General features: G+C 40.7%; 1 protein-coding gene across 4 annotated transcripts in view; it reads left to right on the forward strand.

Moving 5' to 3' along the window:
* STAU1 (staufen double-stranded RNA binding protein 1) overlaps positions 1-20,624 on the forward strand; it is a 2,205,075-nt gene that overhangs the window by 458 nt on the left and 2,183,993 nt on the right. The gene's annotated exons all lie outside the window — the stretch shown is intronic.

Below are 20,624 nucleotides of genomic sequence, written 5' to 3' on the forward strand. Positions count from 1 at the left end.
AGTTTGATCCTAGAACTCTGGTTGACATTTAATCGAGCCGAGGCTTGTAACGTTTGTCGTTTGTTTAGCAAATCATACCCAATGGTCAGTCTATTCATGGGCTTGTACCCATAATCAATATAGTATGGAAAGGGGTGGGTGGCACTTTGGCAAAATATGAGTATCTCTCTGGTTCAGTCCTTAATAACTGACATTATTTTAAATTTTTAATGATTTTTTTTTGTTTACAGCAACTAAACCGTTTTGCAGGCACTCGAGTTGTAGAATGAAAGGGATGTTGTGCTTTTAGCTCGGCTTAGTTCTGTAGTTAAGTCCTCTGACGATTAACAAGGAGTCTTGTAGCTCTTCACACCTGTTGCCTAATGTTTGTATTTAGCTCTATGATGTGTGTATGTATATGTAATACATGTATGTGCGCGCGCCTTTGGATGCGCATGCTTGTAATGCAGTCTCAGTAAATTTTAGAAGCATGTTTAGTTAGGTTTGAAAACCAGTATTTCAAAATAACATTTTTTGTTGAATGTTTTATAAACCATATGTTGCGTTAATATGTGCATTGTATAATGTAAATGTATGTGTATACTGGTTACTAATAGAATCATTATTTTAAACAGTGGAACATAATGCGTGTTTATTGTGTTCTGCTTCTGGTTTTGCTGTACTGTGTAATTAATGTTTTTGTATTGTTTACGGGTTCATTGCTGTCAGTAGTAGTCAGAACGCTGTTCATAGTTTATTTTGATGTCTTTAGGTTATTCATGTATATACGACATGCCTCTCAACAGTTCCAGATTTTGACTCAAAAATTTTCTCTGTTCCCCTTAATCCGTCGTAAAACTGACGACTTTTGGAGTAAAGATGGTGAATTACGCTTGATAAATAATAAATATAGAGTTGTGTACCTTTTCGGGGAAAAAAGTATACCTATTAATCTCTTATTCTGTCTTTCGTGTTTATAGTACTAATATTTTAAAACTGTCCCGTATTGTCACTTTTATTTTTTTCAAGATTTTGTCCTTGATTCTGTTGAGATAGCTATAAGTAAATCATTTTTGAGCTAGGCTGAAATGAGGAAAAAGTTGTTGTATATCCTCCACCCCTGAACACTTGCATTTTTCGTTAAATAGCCGGTGTAATTAAACAATACTTAAGATAATTGGTTTTAATCAACTTTGTTTTATGCTGTTTTCCCCTTGATAACATTTTACATATATTTACACAATGTAAATGTGTGTGATCATAATCTGAATGTCTACTCTGCCATTGCGAGCCAAAGTTAGTGGCAGAAGTAGGAGTTGTAGTAGAGACCTACAGACACTGGATCCTACCCAGTTCGGCTTTAAGGGCAGATCCTGCCTCTTAAACCTGGTTGATTTCTTTGAAACGGTCACCAAGGCCATTGACGAGGGGAAGGTGGTCCACACAGCCTACCTGGACCTCGCAAAAGCCTTTGATACAGTACCCCACTCGGGCATTATAGATAAGCTCACCAGCTTAAATATAAACCCTATGTCACTAGATGGATTGCAAACTGGCTCAAGGACAGAACCCACATGGTTAGAATTGCTGGAGCCATGTCAGACTCCAAACCAGTTACAAGTGGTGTCCCACAAGGCTCGGTCCTGGGACCTCTCTTGTTCGGTATATATTTCTCGGAGGTACAGGCCAACACGGAAGGACTGTGGCTGACCAAGTTCACAGATGACTGCAAACTGGGTGCCATAATCGACTCTCCAGCCGACACAAGCATCCTCCAAAAGGGCCTCATAGAAACAGACAACTGGTGCCAGAGCCATGGCCTCAAGCTAAATGCCAAAAAGTGTATAGTCATCCCCTTTGGCAAAAACAAAGTGCCCACAAATTACCACATTAGGTGGTAATCCATTAAGTACAGAAGAAGTAATTAGGGACCTGGGGACCTAAGTTGATAGCAATCTCTCATTTGACAACCACGTAGCCAAAGTGGTTAGAAAAACATTTTATATAGCCCACCTAATCATGAAGGGATTCACATCTAGATCAGGGGAGGTCATTGTGCCTCTTTACTCAACCCTCATCAGGCCCATAATTGAGTACAATGCCCCTTTTGGGATGTACCTTACCAGACACCTGCAGCAACTGGAAAGACCCCCAAAAGTACCTCACCAAGAGGATCAAAGGGCTCAAACAGATGCCATATGCTGCCTGGTTAAAGAAACTCCAGCTCTACTCAGTGGCATACCACCTGTTCAGAGACTATCTGTGCCTGACGTAGAAAGCCATGTCCAACCCGGAATTAATGGACATGCTGCACCTCAGAAAATCCAAATCCCATCGAGCTACACGCTCGAGAGACTTTAACCTCAGCACTGAAATAAATAGGACATGCTGGGGGGACAGATTCATAACCCAGAGGCTCCCTTCACTCTAGAATAAAATCCCAGTCCAGATTAGGCAGAGTCCCTCATTGACTGTCTTCAAGAGGAATCTTGATGAGTGGATGGGAGATTGTAGGTTTACCCCGGGTATCACTTCTGTGTCACTGTTACACAGAGGCACAGTATACTAACCTCGAAAAAGGGCATAGCAAAATAAATTTAAAATGGGTGGCGAAAGCCAAACACATTCTGGCTAGGCTTATAAATGCCCTAGGGCAGATAGCCTAGTATGAACCTATGAAACAGTCTGACCTGTATTTTTTCTAAAGTATCTTTCAGAATGGAGCAGTGCACTCATTATCTGTATATGGTACAAAAATCATTCGCAGATCACTAAAGCCAATAACTCTGCTGGTGAAGCACTATTCTCTTGCGCAATAGCCAAATTATGGATCTCCCTCCCACCCACAGTTACCTCCGTACCATCATACACACACTTCAAAACTTTACTGAAAGCGCACCTAAAAACATGCGGGCTATGCCCTTGCAACTCCCACTCTAATATCACCCACCTCATCCAACCGCTACTTTTCTTTCCAACCCACTAACTACCTTGATTATAGCAAGCTCAGATGCTCATAAGCCTGGTACTTATTATACAGCAGGAACTTCTTATTGTAACATTTGTTCATGTCTTTTATGTACTTTGCAGATAAAGATTCTAGTTGTCTACTGATGTACTGTGTTCTTCATCTATAAAATTTGTTTGTAATTAATTGCTATGTTAAATTGTTAATCGCTATGTAATCCAATGTAACTACTGTCTGTTTAACTGTGGAGCTTTTCTCCCCCGGCCTCCGCTGAAAATGGACCTACGTCCAGTCAGACAGTCCCGGTCAAATGTAAATAAATAAAATAAATATGCAGATACATGTTTTTAAAGTATTACTATTGGTGATTAGGCTAAATTTCCAATGTATGATTTCAGTCGATTGTCTAACTGTAAGAATAGTTATTTTTACTTGTCATACCTTAATTTTTTTTCTGCTTGGTTTCTAGACAATCCTGCAAGTTCTGCTTCTATACTCTACTCGCTCTTGTACTCTTAAGATTGCTGCTCATACTTTTTTTTAATATTGTGTTCCTTCATATAGCCTATTGCTTGTACTGGTTCTCTCTCCTGCATTTGGTTAATACCCTGTTGTGGTGGTAGCAAGGTAAAAATCTGTGAAGACTTTGTTTTCTTTTCTGCATATAAACTTATAAACTTGTCTAGAGGTTTACAGTGTCCTTTTCTCCCTCCCAGTCCAACCCATTACAGCAGCATACAGCAACAGTTAAAATATTGTGCGTATAGCAGTTTTTATACACTAGATACCAGGTTTGTATTATCTGTACTAAGGTGTATTTACTGCTTTTATTGTCAGTCCAAAACATTTAGAGCCTTTGGTGGTCAGTTGTGCTCATTGGGGTTGCAGTGCCTCCGTGCGTGCTCAGACTGACTGGCTCCCAGTAACATGACTTTTAGCTTTGAATTGAACCTCAGTCCTCCATGATCTTAAGCAGGTAGCTGTGTTTTTTCTCAGCCTGTAATACAACTGTAAGATACATTTTCTCTGTAATCCCAGGATTATACAAATCCATACCCAAACAGTAGTTAACCTATCCGCTTAAACCAAATGATGGTTACTGGCATAAATGGAAAGCTTTAAACCCTCACCAGCAGACAGGGAGCACTTTATCAACCTATGCAGTCTGCTAAAAAAGCAGTTAGAAGAAAGAGAAGTCATTATTGCATCAGCAAAACTCACTCAAAATGTAGCCCCAGAAAGTTCTGGAAGGAAGTCTTTACCTACCTTACACTTCACAGCACAGCATACAGCCTCTTTCTTGTTTGTGGAAGATTTCCTTGTACACTTCAACAGCCTTAAACCTTCCAATACCTCCCTCATGTCATATTCTTTCCTCCCCCTCTCCACCAGAATGTGTCCTACTCTTCAGTTCAAACTGCATAATGATGTCATCCCACTGTTTGAACCAGTTCAGCTAGATGGCCTTCTGGCTGCAGACAAGCTCTCCTATGGTTCGTTTATTACTGCTGTATGATATTATTGTAAAACCCAGTATATCTGTAATCTCAACCTGACAACCAGTACCATGCAAAGAGTCTGGAAAACTGCTATAGTTGAAATTATCCTTAAAAAAATTACATTCCTTTCAACTTCACCCTATCTCCGTTTTTACCAACCTTTTGTAAGATATGTGAAACACCGTCTCCCTTCAGCTTCCAGAGCTCTCATTAGCAAATGTCACCTGTCTCAAAAATGTTGAGTTTTTGGTCAGGTAGAAGCATCTCCATAGACCTGTGGTCTTTCAGACAACATTCTTGTAGTTTTGGACAAAGGGGTGTTATTCAGAGCTATCTTCATAGACTTTTGGCTTGGTTAACTACACCATGTCTCGGAAGTAGACGTTAGTCCTAATGCTGTACGTAAAAAAAAAAAAAAAAATAACACCATGAATGGCTAAATCCTTTAGTAAAACGTAGGACATAAACGAATAAAACAAAATGAGTCCTCTGTTTTTCTTAACGGTAAGCGCTTTCAGAAATATCTTAAATATCTTTCTTCAGATCGTATAGTGACATAGGGGAATATTCAGTTAAACCATTTCCATCCAATCAAACGTTAGTACGAAACAACACCTTCTCTAGGATCCAATTGGCTGTGAACCAATTAAACTAATCGAAAGGCAGACATTCCTCCTTTACATCCATTTAACTTCCATCCAATCAAAGGTTAGTGTGAAGCCAATGTCGTCTTCATGGTCCAATCAGCTGTAAACCAATGAAGATGGTCGAGAGCGAACACTCCTCCTTTTCATCCAGTGGTAGGTCTCCTATTCTTTAGTATAGGTTGTATAAGAACAATGGCATTCAAGCCTGGCGGCTTGTCCACTTGCAAGTTAATAATCCACTTAATTTCATTACGTTCTGTAGCATTAGTGTTGTTCCCTTGTTTCATACTCAGGAAAGTAGTTTCTAACGTTTTTTAAATAAAATCGATGAGAAGGAAATTGCATAATATTGCTAGCAAGACAATTCTTGGGGTCTTTATGATGAATATCTTGGAGATGTCTCAAAACTCTGTTTTTGAAGCAATGGTTAGTTTTGCCTATATAATGGGCAGAACAATCTGAACACGTGGCCAGGTATACAACATGAGGGGTATTGGAATCAGCGTGCCAGGAGAAGAGATACTGGATTTTACTAACAGGATGTATGAATGAATGAATTACTGCTATCAATGCTATTGCAAACCATGCATCTGCCACAGCGAGAAGTTCCTTTTTTTGTTGCTTTAATGGATGTATTCTTCACACCATCTTATATACAAAGAAAACGTTTCAAGTTCGTTTTGTTTTTAAAGGTGAATCTAGGTGTTTCACCTACAATCTCCTGTATCTTATCCTGTGTTAGGATGGGCCAATATTTCTTGATTCCACAAATTTATGGCTATCATCAGTATATGTTAAGCTGAAATTTACGCCATATCTAGTAATAGGCCATTTCTAGTATGATTGGTAGATGCCCTCCTATTACTAGATGTATTGGTTCTATGTAGTAGTGGTGCTCCTTTATTTTTCCTTAAGTTTATTAGCTCATCATTACATAATGTAACATTAGTGGTATAACCTCTTTTTTGAGATTATCCTGTAAATAGGAAACTTCTTTTTCATAGTCTGATTCACTGGTACAAAGTCTTGATATTCTTGTAATTGCATTCTCCATTATGTTCTAAGAAATGTGCTTGGGATGCATACTACTTTTATGTAGTTAACTGTTCGTCCAAGTCTCTTTCCTGTGCATCCTGGTACCAATCTCCTTTTTCTTGATCTAAAAGTAATGTTAGGTCCAAGAAGTCTGTCTGTGATGATTGAACAGTAAATTTCAAGAAGGTGGTGGTTTCATTTAAATATGCTACAAGGGACAGTAGCTGTTCTTTATTTCCATTCCAAATAAGAAGGTAATCGATCACAAACCGAGCATAGTAAACCACATTCTCGAACCAAGGTTTAGAATTTGCAAGGACTTTATCTAACGTTAAGTTAGAGTAGCTGTTAGCACATGGTGTTCCCATGGCTACTCCCCAGCATCACCAATAATAATTCTTCCCATAATAGAGAACTGTTTCCAGCACTATCTCGAGCAGTGTACAAATAAGTTGTATATCCAAGTTGCATGTATTCCTTCTGATGAAATTTCTCACAGATTCTATACCATACTCATTTGGAGTAGAAGTAAACGGGCTACAAATGTCTAGTGTTACTAATAAGATATTATATTTTCTCAGTTTGCTTTGAGCAGTCTTCAGTTGATCTAACAGCATGCTAGTATCTTTGAGAACTGTTGGTACTGCTGTTAATAGAAATTTTAGTTGTTTCTCAACATACATCGAGAGAGATTCAGTGACCCAACCTCTGCCAGAAACAATGGGACGTAGTGGAGGATTCGTGATATCCTTATGAATTGTAGGCAATCCACTGATGGATTGTATGGTGGGATGTGGTGTCTCAAACTCATGAAGCTCCTGATTTAATTAGTCTTTGCATTACCATGTCATATAGATCTTTCACTCTTAAGTAAGATTTTATATAATTCAAATTTACTAATTTTCTGATAAGTTTTCTCATCTTGCAACATATGTAACATTGAAGCTTAGTACCATTCAGCATAAAGTACACTATGGTGCCACCTTTGTCCAAAGGCTTAATTACTATGTCTTGAATTTTCTGTAAGTCAAAAAGCGCTTCTTTTTCTTGCATAGTAATGTTACAGTACCGTGATCCACATTGGTTACTTTGCCTTAATTTCTCTACTTCCCCTTCACAAAGTTTAATGGAAGAGTTTTACTGCTGGAGGATTGATGGGAGTGAAAGTGCTAGGTTTCTTTAACTTTGAAATTAATGCTGACTGCTGATTGCCAAAAATGTTTTTCAAAGAAACATTCCTGCCAAAATACTTGGCTTCTATTGAAAACTTACTTAAATCGGATGAAAGCAAGGGAATAAACGTTGGGCCTTTATTCAATAACGTTAATTGTTCTTTATTCAACGCATGCTTAGATTAACTGCTAAGTTAAAGCAGTTTTCTATGCTGTTTTTTTTTTCACTTCCTCTCCTGGCTGTTAGATCTGGGATTTCTTTGCCAGGTTTGTTTTAGAAAAAATGGAAAAATTAGGTATAATAGGTGCATGTATAGCTCCTGATAGTCCCTAGAATTGATGTACTCTTTTTGTGTCTTCAATAGGAGTATTGGAATTCACTGTGCTCTTAGCTGCTAATAAGGGTGTTGTTCCATGCATTCATTCTTCATTAGCATTATTGTTAACCGATTCCATGGGGACTAAAGGTGTACTACTGGTTTGTACTTGTAAATTTATCGGCATTCTGCCTTGTTGCTGATTCTTATTTAAAAAAAAAAAGTTTTTTCCTCTCTCTGGGCCATTCAAATATTCTTCCTTGCTTAAAGTTAGATACATCCCTTTGCAGTTTCTTATTTATAGAATAATCTCAAAGAAAAAGGTTATACCACTAATGACAATACATTAAGTAATGAGCTAATAAATTTAAGGAAAAATAAAGGAGCACCACTACTACATAGAACTAATAGATCTAGTAATAGGAGGGCATCTACCAATCGTACTAGAAATGGCGTAAATTTCAGCTTAACATATACTAATGATTGCCATGAAATTTGGTATCCTAAGGAAATATTGACCCATCCTAACACAGGATGATAAGATATGGGAGACTAGCTGAAACGCTTAGATTCACCTTTAAAAACAAAAAGAACTTGAAACGTTTACTCTGAAAGATGGTGTGAAGAGTACATCCATTAAAGCAACAAAAAAAGAAGCTTCTCACTGTGGCAGATGCATGACTTGCAATAGCATTGATGCCAGTAATTCATTTATACATCCTGTTAGTAAAATCCAGTATCCCTTCTGTCACGCTGATTGCAATACCCCTCATGTTGTATATCTGGACACTTATTCAGATTGTTCTGCCTATTATGTAGGCAAAACTGACCATTGCTTCAAAAACATAGTTTTGAGACATCTCCGAGATATTCGTCATAAAGACCCCAAAAATTGTCTTGCTAGCCATGTTATGCAATTTCCTTCTCATCGATTCTATTTCAAAGAGTTAGAAACTACTTTCCTGGGTATAAAACAAGGGGACATCACTAATGCTACAGAACTTAATGAAATTGTGGATTATTAACTTGCGAGTGGATAAGCTGCCAGGCTTGAATGCCATTGTTCCTATATGACCTATACTAAAGAATAGGAGACCCACCATTGGATGAAAAGGAGTGTTCGCGTTCGATCATTTTTATTGGTTTGTAGTTGATTGGACCATGGGGAAGGCATTGGCTTCTCACTAACCTTTGATTGGATGGTAGTTAAATGGATGTAAAGGAGGAATGTCAGCCTTTCGATTAGTTTCATTGGTTCACAGCTGATTGGATCCTAGAGAAGGTGTTATTTCTGTACTAACATTCGATTGGATGGAAATGGTTTTAATTGAATATTTCCCGGTCTCACTATACGATCTGAAGAAGGATATTTTTTAAAGTGCTCATCGTTAAGAAAAACTGACTCCATTTTATTTGTTTTATTCGTTTGTCCTACGTTTTATTAAAGGATTTAACCGTTTGTGGTGGTGGTTTGTTTTTTTTTACGTATTGTTTGGTTTATATGTTATACACCTTTGGCAGCTACAAGTATATTTTTTATTTCATTAGTCCTAATGCTGGTCCCTGGTTCCAGAAATACCTATTATCTGCCACATCCATTTTTATCTTCTCTTCAAAGGTGTCCTGCACCTCCCTTGTTCATTAGCAAACTTCCAGTTGACCTTGCCTTTCGTCTATACAAAGGTGACCTAGTTCTTCACCACTCAAACCATTGTCTTAATCACTGTAACAGGAGCTACAGTCAGACTCCCAGAGCTTGTTTCAATGGGTTGAGCGAAAAAAAAATCTTCAAAAACTGTGCTGTTTAGCATCAAACCAGAAACTTAAGACCCACAAATCCTTAATAGTTTATCACATAATTCTTTCATTTGAAATGTCTTGGGTTTTGGTTTGGATGTTGTCTTTCTAGATGCAAAAATGGCTTCGTTATTTTATGAAATGTTTTTAAATGTGAAGCGACACAGCACTGGCATCCAAAATGTTGAAAAATGGGGAAAAAATTAGCCAAGCTTTTTATTCCTGCTGGAGACAAGCCCCCTTGCATTCTCATGTGGAAGACTATGCCAGCCACACCACACACCTTGCTAATTATATGTAACTATCTCTGTCATTGCACTACAGTCTGGAAAGGGCCATTCCCCAGTGTACCGTTTTTACATGCGCACTCTGGTTGTCTCTCTATCCATTTGTTTATTGTAACTGAAACTTTGCTTAAACCCAACATAAATGACTCTGAAATTATACCTCCTTGCTATGCATCAATAATGACAGTCAAAAGGGAAAGGTGGTGGCATTGCTCTAACATTTCCCAGCAACTACAACTTTTCTTAAAACAAACCATAAAAACGGATATGTATTGCTGTCCTTTACATCCCTTCTGGCAACAGTACAGCTATACTGGAAGATATTATGCATTGGCTATCCACAACAGTTACACAAGAAAAAATACTGCTGTGTGATGCGATTTGTTAATTGGTTGGACAAAAAACTCAAACTCCATTACATCTAGCTTAAACATTTAGTTTCACACAATTAAATAGCCTCTCATATTATAGCAAGGCATCAAATTCCTTATTGGACTGGATCCTAGTATCAGACCCTAGCAAATATAACGCCACACAATTGGTGTCTGACTGTCTCCGTGATAATCTCCCAGTCTTTACAACCAGACATCTCAAACATCCAGCATATTTATAATACAGTGGGTATAAAACAACGCACAGCCTTTCAGGTTTAACCCAGAAATGTTTGGTACTACCCTATCATCTATTAAATGACACTTCCTAAAAATCCTTCCCTTAGATGATGCTGTAAATAAATTCAGTGCAGCATTCCAAAACATCCTAAATAGCCTTGCACCTCCTAGAAGAAAGACTAAAAACAAATTAATGCAGTTAAGCTATCCATAAAGAATAGAATAGTAATGCAGGATAGAGAAAAAGTATGAAAAGAATGGCAGAATTAAAAACACTGCAATGTCTTACTTCAGAATGCTTTGCAGTTGTACTAAAAAGCAAATAAATGAAGACAAAAAATCTTTGCTATCGTAACTTTCAAAATAATAGTAAACACAACCAACCCTAAAGTATAGACCACCATTAAAGAATTCACCCCTCGAAACCGCAATACAAATATTTTTTAATTTCAGAGATGGTGTAGCATCTCTTAACCAAGGATTCTGTTGCATCTAATCCTAACCCTGCCCAAAAGCCACTTATCGCTACATCCATTTTCACCTTTAAACCTATGCCCACATCCTGTATAAAACTACTCTTGGCTCAAAACATTATCTATTTCAGCTGTTCACCTTCCAAGTGAGTACCTTAAAATAGCAGCCAGTAGCATTGCCTATCCTGTCTCAGTCCTTACAAATAGGTCAGTCCAGGGATCCCATGTTCCCTCCCACTCTGGGAAAAGGCACACAGTATTCCTGTGCACAAAGGAGGAAATTCACTGGGTATTACTAATTTTAGATGTATAGCAATCTTATTCCTCCCAACAAAATACTTGAAAAATGTATTCAAAAAACATCTCCTTCAAGAACTCCTCCTATCCCCCACACAACATGGTTTCCATCCTTCCCATAGTACTAACATTGCACTTCTAACCTGTATAGATACTGCCAATAAAGCTAGAGACAGCAAACTTCAACTTTAAATGTCCTCATTAGGTTTCTCTTAGTCCACCCTTTCGAAAGCTGCCTGTCTAATTAATAGGTACTAGTAAAATGGCACTCCACCCTCTCAACATGTACTTCAAGGCTTTAGCTTTGGTCCCCTCATCTTTAACATTCTCACCAATACTCTCCACATATCCACACAACAAGCCTCTCTAGTACAACATGCAGGTGACTCCACGCTCATTTGCTTATCTGATGACATAGCACACCTCAAAAAAGTTACTCATGAAGTTTTAACAGCCACTAAAACATGGCTTTGTAACTTGCAACTCATGTTTAACCCCCCCCCCCCTCAAAAAAAAAAAAAAAAAGGTAGTACCCCCCCCCCCAAGTCCCCCACTGTTGAAAAAATAAGATTTAAAGACCTTCTTCGTGAAGATATAACCACTGAAGTCACTTCTCATAGTAAATTATTAGGTGTGATAGTGGAAGATTTTAAATTCAACCTGCATATGCAAAATTGCATAAGAAAAAAAAATTGGAACTAGAGATGCTTTACAGAGCCAAACAAATTTGCACCAGCGTAACTAAAACTGTACTTACAACTACTTATCTCCTCCCCACACTTCTTTATGACGCTCCCAAGTTTATACCTCACACCATGCTTTCCCCCCAAAAAAAACCCAAAAAAAGAAGGAAAAGGAGGGATTCATAAAAGATAAAGACACTAGGGTTAGGTGTTGGTGGCAAAAGCAGGCAGATCAGACTATCCATCCAACTAACAGTAAATAAAAGGTAAACTGCAGTCCAGCCTGCTACCTGAGACCACCCTCCCAAACCCAGGAACCCCACTCTGCCTTCCTGAGAACACTGGAAAATATGAAGGTCAATTTATAAACTCAAATGCTATGGAACAACTGTTACACACTCCCACAAGAGGGGAAAACATTTCGACCTGATCATCACCAACATGGGTCACTGGTAAGATCAGACCATAAACTGATCTCACTGGATATTCACATCCCGACCCCTGCCCAGAAAACCACAGTGGAAAAACTTCTCTAAAGCAAATTTCACACTCCTCAAAACTGAGGTGGAATCCTTCAAAGCCCCCGGGCCTGTGGAAAATACGGCCCAGACCGCAGAATCCTTTATAAACGCATTCTATGAACACCTTCAGGAATGCATGGATCATGCGATCCCAAATAAAACCAAGACCCAATCCTCCAAAGGCAGACGTCCTGTCTGGTGGACCCCAGCCATAAACAAACTATACAATAGAAGGAGGAAGCTACTAAATGATAGAGCAAAATCCCAAAAAGGGAAGGCATCACTGATCAGTATTAGCAAAAACTACGGGCACACACAAAATTGTCTAAGGCCAGCTTCGAGAGAAAAATTGCACAGGACACTAAGGATAATCACAAGGCTTTCTTTAGTTATGTTAGTAACCTGGGTGGTAATTCCCAGATATGCTCAGAATTAGTCCAAAATGACAAAAAATACACCGAACCCACAGACATTGCCAACATCCTAGCTGACAGGTTCCGCGCAAACTCCCCCCCTCCTCCACCAACAGGGCAAATATCTATCCCAGCAGAGTGCTGCCCCCCTGACATCTCAGATGCTCAGGTAAGAGCCGCCCTCTCCAAAGCAAAAAAACACAGCATCAATGGGACCAGACGGTGTCCCGGGATGCGTCCTACATATGACCTCCAAGAAGAGCTAAACTCAAACATAAAACTACTGTTCAATCTCAGCCTTACTACAGGATATGTGCCCAAAGAGTGGCGTACAGCAACAGTGGTCCCTCTCCATAAAGGTGGTGCCTAAATGGATCCTGGAAACTATCGCCCCATAAGCCTGACTAGCTTGGTCTGCAAAGCTATGGAAAGGATCATCATGGACCTCATAAATAAAGATTTTGGGGACCTACAAACACTGGATCCTACCCAGTTCGGCTTTAAGGGCAGATCCTGCCTCTTAAACCTGGTTGATTTCTTTGAAACAGTCACCAAGGCCATTGACAAGGGGAAGGTGGTCCACACAGCCTACAATACTCCACTCGGGCATTATAGATAAGCTCACCAGCTTAAATATAAACCCCTATGTCACTAGATGGATTGCAAATTGGCTCAAGGACAGAAACCACATGGTTAGAATTGCTGGAGCCATGTCAGACTCCAAACCAGTTACAAGTGGTGTCCCACACGGCTCAGTCCTGGGACCTCTCTTGTTCGGTATATATTTCTCGGAGGTACAGGCCAACACGGAAGGACTGTGGCTGACCAAGTTTGCAGATGACTGCGAACTGGGCGCCATAATCGACTCTCCAGCCGACACAAGCATCCTCCAAAAGGGCCTCATAGAAACAGACAACTGGTGCCAGAGCCATGGCCTCAAGCTAAATGCCAAAAAGTGTATAGTCATCCCCTTTGGCAAAAACAAAGTGCCCACAAATTACCACATAGGTGGTAATCCATTAAGTACAGAAGAAGTAATTAGGGACCTGGGGACCCAAGTTGATGGCAATCTCTCATTTGACAACCACGTGGCCAAAGTGGTTAGAAAAACATTTTATATAGCCCACCTAATCATGAAGGGATTCACATCTAGATCAGGGGACATCATCGTGCCTCTCTACTCATCCCTCATCAGGCCCATAATTGAGTACAATGCCCCTTTTGGGATGTACCTTACCAGACACCTGCAACAACTGGAAAGACCCCCAAAGTACCTCACCAAGAGGATCAAAGGGCTCAAACAGATGCCATATGCTGCCCGGTTAAAGAGACTCCAGCTCTACTCAGTGGCATACCGCCTGTTCGGAGGCGATCTGTGCCTGACGTATAAAGCCATGTCCAACCCGGAATTAATGGACATGCTGCACCTCAGAAAATCCAAATCCCATCGAGCTACGCGCTCGAGAGACTTGAACCTCAGCACTGAAATAAATAGGACATGCTGGAGGGACAGATTCATAACCCAGAGGCTCCCTTCCCTCTGGAATAAAATCCCAGTCCAGGTTAGGCAGAGTCCCTCATTGACTCTCTTAAAGAGGAATCTTGATGAGTGGATGGGAGATCGTAGGTTTACCCTGGGTATCACTTCTGTGTCACTGTTAAACAGAGGCACAGTATACTAACCTCGAAAAAGGGCATAGCAAAATAAATTTAAAATGGGTGGTGAAAGCCAAACACATTCTGGATAGGCTTATAAATGCCCTAGGGCAGATAGCCTAGTATGAACCTATATAGTTTCTTCCCATCTCTAAAATTATCCTGCACCCATCTGTTTGTCCAGCTATAAATTACATTCTAAACAACTGTTTCTAATCAGTCAGTACAATCCAGTGATCAGAAACTCCTGTCTGTCCATAAACCTATCAAATTTGCTGGGCATTGTCTGTAACTCTTACCATGTTGCTAAGGGTGGAACACCTCATCTATGTCAAGCAAGTCAATGACCTCTCTCCCATCTTTCAAAACCATTCTGAAAGACTTCTAGCCCAAAGTTGGCTGTGTTCTTATTCAACACCAGGGCAAACTATATCCCTAAACGTGAACAAGTACTTGTTCGTACCTTACATTCTTTACTTTCCCTTTTTCACTTACTTCCTTAGTTTTGTCACTTTCTCTCTTAATATGCCATAAGCCTGCCCTTGTCTCTCTTTATATTGCAGTTCATGTTAGTGTATTACAAATTTAAATTTAATTTCTCTATAAACTGGCTAAAATGTCTGTAAATATTACATTCATATAACTTGTATTTATTCTTAACCAATTTTATTTTATGTTTAATTTGATCAAGAAATTTAAAGTTTAATTTATATTTGTGAAGATTGTGAAATGATTATTGTTTAAAATGTTTTCAGTTGTTATTTTTGAGCCTCTGCTAAAAATGGGCTGCTACCCAGATGGACTTTTCCTAGTTATCAAATGTCAATAAATAAATAAATATTCCTATATGTTGGCACTTCCAATGTCGATGTTTTAGTTTTGAGGTTTTGTTACACTTTACATTTTCAGATGTGGGCATATGGTCATGCACCCCAAAAGGTCCACCTTTCCACTCTTCTAACCCATATCAGTAAATGGGAAAGGGAATCCTCTGCTCCCAACTTGAATTTGGTCTTCCACTGGTTGCAGCAGTAGTGTTAGATAGTCCTCTACCTATGTAAATCTCAAACAAAATCTGTAGGTTCATTACACACACCTTTAGAAAATAGCACCACCGCATTACTGTAGAAAAAGAGAATACTGCCCTAGTTTAAATGAATTGCATGCAAACTGACGTCTTAACTTCCATGGATATATGAGGAAAGCTTATTTAGGGAAATTTGAGAGCAAAGCAATGTCCCTTTCTTGATATTGGACTTCAGCATTACATAGGGTGTGTGTAACATTTGTTACACACCTCTGGAAGAGTTGAGGAGCTGCTCTAGGATTGGTGTGGTCTCTGTGATCTCTGCAGTGAATCCAAATGTAAATCCAAGGCATCCTTTGAAATCTACAGAAATGTGTTTTTTATTCACTGTACTGCACTGCACATTTAAACTGTTACTTAATTGCCACGTACTTTTAACTTTTTTTTTTTTTTTTTTTTTGCAATTTTAAACTGTTTTGCTGTGTAGCTGAAGACCCATCTGAGTTGCGGTCCTTGATATATAAGGCTCAGTCTTGAGCATTTCCATAGGCCAGCTTGATTGAAAATTGCTTAACTAAGGTGCGTGTCGCACAGGAGGGGGGGCCCGTTATAGATGCAAAGACTTGGTTAAGTTTTCCATAGATACCTGCTTGTGAACCCTCCTAGGCTTCCTTGTTTCTCTGTGTGCTACACAGCTGTGCACTGCTGCCTGGAGAGTAACTTGGCTGTGCATTGTTTTAGGGCATTTATTCCCAAACCTACTTTAGTTTAGTTGATTCTATTAGTCCCTCAGCAGAACCAGTTCATCCCTCCCTGTCCCCACTACTTCTACAAAACAAACCTAACATAATGGATGGATAGTTTTCCACTGATTCTCCAGCCAGCGTGATGGACATCCTAAGGCAGTGTGTAACAACTGCGTCATGTATACTAACAACCCATTACTCCTAGAACATACTAGTACAGTATGTAAGCGATGTGTGTGTACTGTAAATCTGAAATCCATGCTCTCTCATGAAACAGCAAATCAGTTACTAAATGGGTTGTCAGCACACACACGTAACGTATTCCACAAATCCACAACAGAACACACAAACCCACATATGTGGAGGTACTCACTAGAAGTATACCAAAAGAACAGAGACCTCCCAAACACAAACCGTCCATGCACAGTGCAGTTCCAACAGCATCCACTACACATATAAACACACATATAAACAGAAACATCACCCAACAATATGCTAAGGCAAAATACCTCCAAATCAGATGTCTTGGTCATAGGCGACTACATAGTGAGTTAAACATATGTCCCACTCTCCAGGCTGGACAAGAAGTTCACGGTCAGCTGCCAGGATCCGTCAAATCATGCATGTACTCGGGTCTCTCAACAAGTACTGTTCTGAAGCTGTCATGGTCCGTGTTTGAGTGAATAACTTGAGACATACCTCAGTGGACTATATATGAAGAGAGACATGATTGAGCTGATGTCCCATACAGGTATGTCCCTAGCCCTAAGCAACGTTCTGCTTTCACCCACGATGATGCCTGTCTGCAAACAAAAGATGATTAACTTTAACAACTGGTTTAGCTTCTGATGTCAATCCAGGGGAGATCCAGTATCTGTCAGCCTGGGACAACATGGTTGCAGGACCACTCTGTTTTACCAGAGATTGAATTTGCCTTTCAACTCTTGGCTTTCGGTTATTGGCTAAGGTACATGCCTCCCCCATAGTGCCTTTTTTAGGCAGTGTCATAAGAATAAAATTTCGTATGTAAAAACATCTTTTAGAGACAAACTCAAGGTTCTAGGTTCATAGGTTTATACTAGGCTATCTGCCCTAAGGCATTTATAAGCCTAGCCCAAAGTTTAGTGGCTTACGCCACCCCTTATATGAAAAAATACTGTACCCATTAGTTTGTTGTGCCTCTGTCCAGCAGTGACACAGAGATGATTCCCCGGGGTAAACCTACGATCTCCCATCCACAGGTCAAGATTTCTCTTGAACAGAGCCAGCGAGGTGCTCTGCCTCACATGGACCAGGATTTTATTCCACAGCATAGGGAGTCTGAGTGATAAATCTATCCCTCCAGCACATCCTATTTATATCTGTGCTAAGGTTTAAGTCACTTGCTCTAGTGGTTTTGGTGGATTTGGATTTTTTGAGGTGGAGGATGTCCATTAATTCCGGGTTGGACATGGCCTTGTATGTCAGGCACATGTCACCTCTGAGCAGACTGTATGCGACTGAATAGAGCTGGAGTTTCTTCAATCTGGCAGCATATGACAGATTTTGGAGTCCCTTTATCCTTTTGGTGAGGAACTTTTGGGGTCTCTCCAATTGCTGCAGATATCGGGTGAGATACATCCCGAATGGGGCATTGTACTCTATCATTGGTCTGATAAGTGAAGAGTACAGGGGAACAATGACCTCACTAGATCTGGATGTGAATCCCTTCATGATCAGGTGGGCAATGCAGAAGGTCTTTCTAACCACTTTAGCAATGTGAGTGTCAAAAGAAAGGCTGCTGGCAACCTGGGTCCCCAGGTCCCTGATAACCTCTTCTGTGCTTAGTGGATTGCCACCTATATGGTAGCTTGGGGTTAAGTTGTTTTTCCCGAAGGGTATGACTATACATTTTTTGGCGTTTAACTTCAGGCCATGGCTCTGGCACCAGCTATCTGTTTCCGTGAGTCCCTTCTGAAGGATATCCGTGTCCGATGCACTTTCCACTATGGCGCCAAGTTTGCAGTCGTCTGCAAACTTTGTCAGCCAAAGTCCTCCCATGTTGGCCTGTACTTCTGAGAAGTAGATGCCGAACAATAGGGGGCCAAGGACCGAGCCCTGTGGGACACCACTTGTTACCGGCTTGGAGTCTGACATAGCGCCAGCAACTCTAACCCTGTGGGTTCTGTCCTTAAGCCAGTTTGCAACCCATCTTGTGACATATGGGTTTACATCTAAGCTGGTAAGTTTTTCTACAATACCCGAGTGAGGTATTGTGTCGAAAGCCTTTGCAAGGTCAAGGTAGGCTGTATGGACTGCCTTTCCCTCATCAGTGGCCTTGGTGACTGTTTCGAAGAAGTCGACCAAGTTCAAAAGGCATGATCTGCCCTTGACGAAGCCGAACTGGGTCAGGTCCAATGTCTGCAAGTCCCCTATATCTTTGTTTATGAGCTCCATTATGATCCTCTCCATAGCTTTGCAGACTAGACTTGTTAAGCTTATGGGGCGGTAATTACCAGGGTCCGTAGAGGCACCGCCTTTGTGGAGTGGGCCCACAGTTGCCGTACGCCACTCCTTGGGCACGTATCCTGTGGTAAGGCTGAGATTAAACAGCTGCCTTATGTGCGGGTTTAATTCCTCTTTTAGCTCGTGTAGCACACAGCCGGGGACACCATCCGGTCCCATTGATGCTGTGTTTTTAGCTTTAGAGAGAGCAGCTTTCACCTGCGCATTTGAGATGTCTGGGAGGCTACATTCCGCTGGGATAGTTGTCTCTCCTTTAGGGGGGGAGAGGGGGGTGAAGTTTTCACTGAACCAGTCTGCCAGTATGTTGGCAATGTCTGTGGGTTCAGTGATTTTTGTATCATTTTGGACTAATTCTGAGCATATCTGGGAGTTTCCACCCAGGTTCCTAACATAGCTGAAAAAGTCCTTATGATTGTCCTTTGAATCCATGGCAATTTTTCTCTCAAAATTGGCCTTAGTTGATTTTATGAGTGCTCGTATTTTTCTACTAATAATGATCGGGGGTGACTTCCCTTTTTATGGATTTTGTTCTATCATGTAATAGCTTTCTCCTCTTATTGTAAAGTTTGTTAATGGCTGGGGTCCACCAGACTGGACGTTTGCCCTTTGTGGAAAGAGTCTTGGTTTTATTTGGGATTGCCTGATCCATGCAGTCCTGGAGGTGTTCATAGAAGGCATTTGTAAGGGCTTCCGCAGCTTAGGTTGTGGTTTCCACTGGCTCAGGGGCCTTGAAGGATACCACACCAGTCTTGTAGTGTGAAGTTTGCTTTAGAGAAGTTCTTCACTGTGGTCTTTTTTGTTTGGGGTGGGGGGGATGTGGATTTCCAGTGAGATTAGTTTATGATCAGATCTCACCAATGAGGGATATACTTCGTGTGGAGCATTTTGTCCCCATGTTTGTGATAATGAGATCTAGTATATTTTCTCCTCTCGTGGGAACAGTGACTAGCTGTTCCATGGCATTTGAATTTATGAACTCCAGGAACCGTTGGGCTAGAAAGTTAGGGCTTGAGTAATGTTCCCAGTCTATATTCGGGTAGTTGAAGTCACCCAATATGATGGTGTTTGGAGATACATTTATACCCTCCAGTGTCTTCAGGAAGGCTGTGTGGGGTTCCTGAGTTTGAGAGGGTGGCCTGTAACATGCTACAATTTGTAGAGCAATTTTGCCTATGGTTAGTTGCACCTGGATGGTTTCCGAAGCTTCATGCGTTGCCACCAACCTGGAGGTGTGGGTATCCTTTATGAATATGGATACACCCCCTCCTTTTGTGGTGTGGTCTGGGTTTTGGGGCCGGAACGCATGATATGAGGTAAAACCTAATAGTGCCGGGGTGCTCTCAGGAGCCTTGAACCAGGTTTCAGTTACAGCACAGACATCGATGTTCTCCATACTGAGAAGGGCCTCGAGTGCGTGCATTTTGAGATTTAGACTTCTGGCATTGAGCAGCATTACCCTCAGTTTCTTCCCATTTTTGTTTTCTAGGGTGGTAGGTTTAGAATTTGAGCCGTGCCTAAAAAAGGCACTATGGGGGTGGCAAGAGCCTTAGCCAATATCCGGAATCCCAGGGGTGACAGGTGCAAGCCGTCCCTTGGTTGCGTGGCTTGTCAAGCATGTCATCCCAGGCAGACAGACACTGGATCCCCTTTGAATGACACCAGACATTAAGCCAATTGTTAAAGCTGATCATCTTGTCTCTCTATTGTGGCATCATTCTTGGTGAAGGAAGGATACTGCTCAGGGTCAGGTTCATACCTGCCTGGGCTACATAATCGGAGAGTTCCTCTATATCTCCTTTCATGTAGTCCAGGGAGGTACGTCTCTGGTCGTTCACACCAGCATGGACAATGACTGTGTCATATTTGTACTTGCCGTGGAGTGACCAGAGTGCTTGTGTTATGTGGCGGATTCTAGCGCCCGATAGGCAGCTTACTGTGACCCTCTCCTTGTTCAGCCTGGTGAGTGGGACGTCAGTGTGTCTGACTATGGA

The sequence above is a fragment of the Protopterus annectens genome, chromosome 12.part0 (assembly GCF_019279795.1).
Source record: "Protopterus annectens isolate FY-2018-M chromosome 12.part0, PAN1.0, whole genome shotgun sequence".
NCBI classification, from domain to species: Eukaryota; Metazoa; Chordata; order Ceratodontiformes; family Protopteridae; genus Protopterus; species Protopterus annectens.